Raw genomic sequence first — 6,202 nt, forward strand, 5'->3', positions numbered from 1 at the left:
TGCTGATGGGTGTGGCTCAGCGGTTCTGGTGGAATTATGCTGATGGATGTAAATTGTGGAGTTGGGTTTCGGCATTTCCATTTGTTGCTTTTTTTTTTCTTGGTTTGGTCAGTTTTTTCTTTTTTTTTGTGGAAGTGAAGTTTTTTTTCCTATTTTTTTCTTTTCAATTGTATATTTTTTTCTTTTAAGTTTCCTTTGGTTCTTTCTTTGCTAAATGTATGAATTATTTTTCCCTTGGTTTCCTATTGTTGGTATTTGACTTGACTTTTTTTTTCTTTAATGTTATTTCAATTTTTACTTTAATTTTTCAATCATTAATTACTTTCTTTTGTGTGTTTTTTTTTCATGTTTATTTTCTTATTTCTTGTATATCATAGCCATCATAACCCTCCTCCTCCTCCTCCTCCTTCTCCTCCTCCTCCTCCTCCTCCTCCTCCTCCTCCTCCTCCGCTTCTTTCCGTATTCCACACTGCCCTTTATTTGAATAAGTATATAGGTAACGTGCCACCATTTCAGACTGGGGGCTGTGTTGGGTGATGGGCGGCAGGGGCTTATGTGGTGGACGTGTTTGTAGGCCTATGGATCTGCTGAGCTTTGTTGGCTGGATAGATGGCTGGATAAATAGGTGGATGGTTGAATAGATTGGGTGACTGGATGGTTGGATGACTGGCTGGATGGTTGATAGGTGGATGGTTGGATGATTGAATGGGCTGGCTGGATTGGAAGGTTGGGCCACGTTGGATGTCTGGATGGTTGGCTGGAAGGCTGAATAGGATGGATCTGGACTGTGTGGGTTGGCTGGATTGGGAGTAGGGCAGGAGGAATGTAATCTTTGTAATGGATGTCAATGGTAATATGGTAATGTGTGTATTGTATTGTGTGGGTTGTGTGTGTACAGCAGTGTGGGTTATTGGTTATTTTTACGTGTGTATTGTGAGTACGTGTGCTAGTGGAAGTTGTCAAGGGTGTTTTGTATGTGAATGTTTATGTGCGTGTATGTGTGTGTATGTGTGTGTTGAAGAGTGGGAAAGTGTTGTGTGTATGTGTGTGTGTGTGTGTCGCGTATATTAAATTCACGTTTGGTCTATTGTATGACTGACCTTTGTTATATTTCCTGTGAGTGTGTATTGTCATGTGCCTTCATTGATATCAAACACTGAGGTTTTAGGTATGCAAGATTATTCGTATTTCAATTGTTGTTGGTGCTGGTGTTGTTGTTGTTGGTGGTGTTGGTGGTGGTGATAATAATAATAATAATAATAATAATAATAATAATAATAATAATAATAATAATAATAGTGATCACTTCTTCCAATTTACTTTACATATACAATCTCTTACTTTTTTTCCTCCTCCTTGTCTTTCATCAGCCTACACAAGTCCATTAACACAAGACATGCCCCCTCCAAAGAGAACAAGGAATAACACACACACACACACACACACACACACACACACACACACACACACACACACACACACACACACACACACACACACACACACACACACACACACACACACACACACACACACACACACACACACACACACACACACACACACACACACCTCCGCACGCTAACTTACGACATGCTATATAACTTCATAGCGTGACCTGGGACTCAGAATAATGAGGAAATGTAACCACGTAGAACATACACAGTAACCAACCTAACCTAACCTCTTGTCACCTTACCACCTCACTCCCCCTCATGTCAAGTCACTCTTCATAATAACCCTACAGACCTCAATCCCCCCCTCTTCCTTATACTCCCTACTCTCTCTCCCGCCTCTCCTCTCTCCCTCTCTCTCTCCACACCCCAGCCATCCATACATAGCCTGGCCTCTCTTATTACCAGCCCCATCCTGCCTTCCGCTCGCTCTCTCCTGTGCCCCAGTCAATTTGGTGATGGCAAGGAAGGTCGTTTATATCCCGCTTAAATTATGGTGATGTGGAGATTGGTAGCTTTGTTGGGGGCCTTTGTTGGGGGCCTGTCCCTCTCTGTGGTTTATGGGAAATTGCCCCCCTTCGCTCCCCATTCCGCCCCCTCCCCTCTTCTCCACACTCCCTCTTCCCTCTCTCTATTTTTTTTTTCGTCTTCTCTTATCTATAGGGGTGAGGGTAGAGGGAGTGAGGGACTTAGGAAGGGAAGGTGCTAGTGGTGGAGGGGGAAAGGTTATGTAAAAGATATTAGAGAGAGAGAGAGAGAGAGAGAGAGAGAGAGAGAGAGAGAGAGAGAGAGAGGTTGGAGTGTATTATTTTTTTTTCTTTTTCATGTGGAGTGAGAATCAATAGTGAAGATAATGATGAGAAGTAATGTCTAACGAAGCATTGTGTGTGTGTGTGTGTGTGTGTGTGTGTGTGTGTGTGTGTGTGTGTGTGTGTGTGTGTGTGTGAAGTGTAAACATTGATAGTGAGTCGCGGCAACACTTCTTGGAATCAACTCATTTGTCATCACGCCGCGGCCACGTATGCACCACACCTACTCTCTCCTCCTCCTCCTCCTCCTCCTCCTCCTCCTCCTCCTCCTCCTCCTCCTCCTCCTCCTCCTCCTCCTCCTCCTTGGTTTCACAAATATAGATGCTGAACTCAACCTAATTTTACAAGAAACAATGGCCATAAATTAAAAGGTAAGCGATTTCAAATAAATGAAACCAAACATTTTTTCTTTAATCGTGTAGTAAATATCTGGAATTGTCTTCATCATGCGTCGTTAACTCAAGTATCGTGAATTAATTTAAAACCCGTTTTGATAAATATCTAGAAACTAATCCCCGGTTGTCAATGTTCATGAGTGAATAACGAACACGTTCACTCTAGTCTATACTACCTGTCATCTGATGAGTGTGTATTTCATTAAAGAAGAAAAACAACTACTTTACAACAAAGAAAGCTATTCGTATTAAAGAGACCTTAGTGATGGCTACGTTCCTCGGCGACTTACTGTTGACCCTGTCGCAGTAATGTATTTGTATTTTGTAAAAGGAATCGAGTCCTTGCAGAGTAAGTAACCCATCAGTATAGTCATCTAGTAGAAATGTATCCCACTCCATCAGATTTAAGGTAAAGGAAGCGCCGCATCAGATGACACAAATATTAGGATTGTATGTAGATTATGTGTGGTACAAGTAGACAACATCTTTTTCTTGCTTTCCTCTAAAATTCCATGGTTTTTTTTTTTTCTATACGTCTTGGTACTAATTCCTTTTTTTTCCGGCCAACTTTGGCTGGAGGGATAGAGGTGTGGGGAAGAGCCATTCTCTTGTGCTATCCTCTCTCTCCCGATAATAAAGTAGAATAGTTACCGAAACAGCCTAGTAACGACCTCAGGATCTGTTGCTTGTTTGGTCTTCTGTTGTATTCTCCTCCTCCTCCTCCTCCTCCTCCTCCTCCTCCTCCTCCTCCTCCTCCTCCTCCTCCTGCATGCCTGCCACGCCTTCCACACACTGACACACCTGCGCCTCGTCTCCACGCTTTCAAGCCACCTGCATCTGATAACAGGCAGACATTGGTATCACTGTCAGTAACACCATCACTGCTACCACTACTGTTACTACTGCTTTTGCTACAGTTGCACGCTACTATTAGTGCCATGAGTTGCTGCTGCTGTTGTTACTATTGTTACTATTATTATTATTATTATTATTATTATTAGTAGTAGTAGTAGTAGTAGTAGTAGTAGTAATATTCATACTACTACTACTGTTGCTACTACTACTACTACTACTACTACTACTACTACTACTACTACTACTACTACTACTACTACTACTACTACTACTACTACTACTACTACTACTACTACTACTACTACTACTACTACTACTTTGTTTAACTACAACAACGACAACAACAACAATTAGTTATTATTATTATTAATGTTTATTTTGTTACTACTACTACTACTACTACTACTACTACTACTACTACTACTACTACTACTACTACTACTACTACTACTACTACTACTACTACTACTTTTCTCTTTTGCTCCAACACTACTACTACTACTACTACTACTACTACAACATCAACAACAACAACAACAACAACAACAACAACCACTACCACCACCACTCCATCCTTCTGTCCCACCATTCACTAACAATTAATCAAACGGAATTCCTGTTTAATTCACCCTTTTGCTCCTTCCGCCGCAGGTCCCGTGGTGGTGCGGACCTACGAGGCGCCCCTGCAGGACACCGTCAGCGTGTTGGTGTACCATGATGTCCACGCCCGCATGCCCGCCCTCCCACGCCCTCAGGTACAGTGATAATTACTGTTGCCTCTTTGTATTGGTTGTTTTTTGTGTTGATTTTTATGCTTGTTGGACGTTTTGTGGTGAGAGAGAGAGAGAGAGAGAGAGAGAGAGAGAGAGAGAGAGAGAGAGAGAGAGAGAGAGAGAGAGAGAGAGAGAGAGAGAGAGAGGCACGTAAAAAAGTAAACGAAAAAAAAAAGCCCTCCAAACCTCAACCCCAACCCCCCCAAAAAAAAAAATAAATAAATAAATAAAAATAGATAAATAAAAAAATTTCCATCATATTCCAGAATTTTTCCTCCTGGTGGCGAATGCGAGAGGATTGAATGGTAGAAAATAGGGAAACTTTTTTTTTGTCCCCCTCTTCTTTTATTTACGCGTTTTTTTTCTTTTCTCTTTTTTCTTTCTCCTCCTGTGCCTCTAGTGTTTGCTGGAAAGGAGGAAGAGTGGCTGGTGTGGCGATAAACACTTGATACTGGTAGTGGTGATGGCGGTGATGGTGGTGGTGGTGGTGGTGGTGGTGGTGGTGGTGATGGTGGTAGTGGTGGGGAGAATCAAGTGGTTTTAATAATAGCTCGCCACTTACTGTTCTCCCTCTTCTCTCCTTTCCTTATCCTATCTCCCGTCTCTCTTCTCTCTCTCTCTCTCTCTCTCTCTCTCTCTCTCTCTCTCTCTCTCTCTCTCTCTCTCTCTCTCTCTCTCTCTCTCTCTCTCTCTCTCTCTCTCATCCTCCCTTTCTTCATCATCTATGCGTCTGTCTGCTTCTGCTTACTCGTACATCCGTCTGGCGCTTCTTCTCCCTCTCTCTTCCTCCTACTCTTCCTTTCCTCCCTTCGTCTTTTTCCTATCCTTCCCTCCTTCCTTTCCTCCCTTCCTTCTTTCCTTCTTTTCTTCCTTCCTTCTTCCTTCCTTCCTTCCTTCCTTCCTTCCTTCCTTCCTTCCTTCCTTCCTTCCTTCCTTCCTTCCTTCCTTCCTTCCTTCCTTCCTTCCTTCCTTCCTTCCTTCCTTCCTTCCTTCCTCATTATTAGCTATATCTTGCCTGTCTGCATGTCTCGTGTTTTGTGTGTGTGTGTGTGTGTGTGTGTGTGTGTGTGTGTGTGTGTGTGTGTGTGTGTGTGTGTGTGTGTGTGTGTGTGTGTTCATTTATTTGTCTTTTTTGTTTGTGTGTGTGAATTTATCGTTGTCTAGTTGCCTTCCTGCCTGCGTGTTTGTTTCTCTCTCTCTCTCTCTCTCTCTCTCTCTCTCTCTCTCTCTCTCTCTCTCTCTCTCTCTCTCTCTCTCTCTCTCTCTCTCTCTCTCTCTCTCTCTCTCTCTCTCTCTCTCTCTCTCTCTCATCCATCAGTTTTCAACACATATTCACTCACCTGTATTCGCTGTTAGTCTTTTTTTTTCTCTCACCATTTTCAAAATCATCACCATTCATGAAAATTAATTAGATTTTCACCTCAACTTCACCATACACACCATACATACAACGCTCCATTGCTCCTCCTTATCTCACCACTAAGTATCCCTTTCCTCTTCCATCTCTCTCCCTTTCCTATTAATTCAACCTTCCCCATTTCCTCTCTGACTCCTCCTCCTCCTTCTCATCATCATCTTCCTTAGCATTAACATAACCTCCTCTTCCTCCTCCACTGTCTGTCTGCCACCGTCTCTCTCATATACTCGCATATTCTCCCACCTTCCCTGCTTCTCTCTACTTCTCTCTCTTTCTTCCTTCCCCAGCACCTGTCACTGTCTCGCCTCGGCCTTTCTTTGTAGTTTTATGTAGCTTCCCTCCTGTCGCTGACCAGCCATAGATGCGTCAGTCTCGCCAGCGTAGAAAAGGAGAGTTTATGTATATTTCATTTTTTTTTCTGCACGTAATTTATTTGAAAGGGGCGTTGTTTTAGTCCTAGTCATAATATTATCTTTCTTTTTTTTTTTCTATTTGTTGT

This window comes from Scylla paramamosain, chromosome 2 (genome assembly GCF_035594125.1).
Source record: "Scylla paramamosain isolate STU-SP2022 chromosome 2, ASM3559412v1, whole genome shotgun sequence".
Lineage (NCBI taxonomy): Eukaryota > Metazoa > Arthropoda > Malacostraca > Decapoda > Portunidae > Scylla > Scylla paramamosain.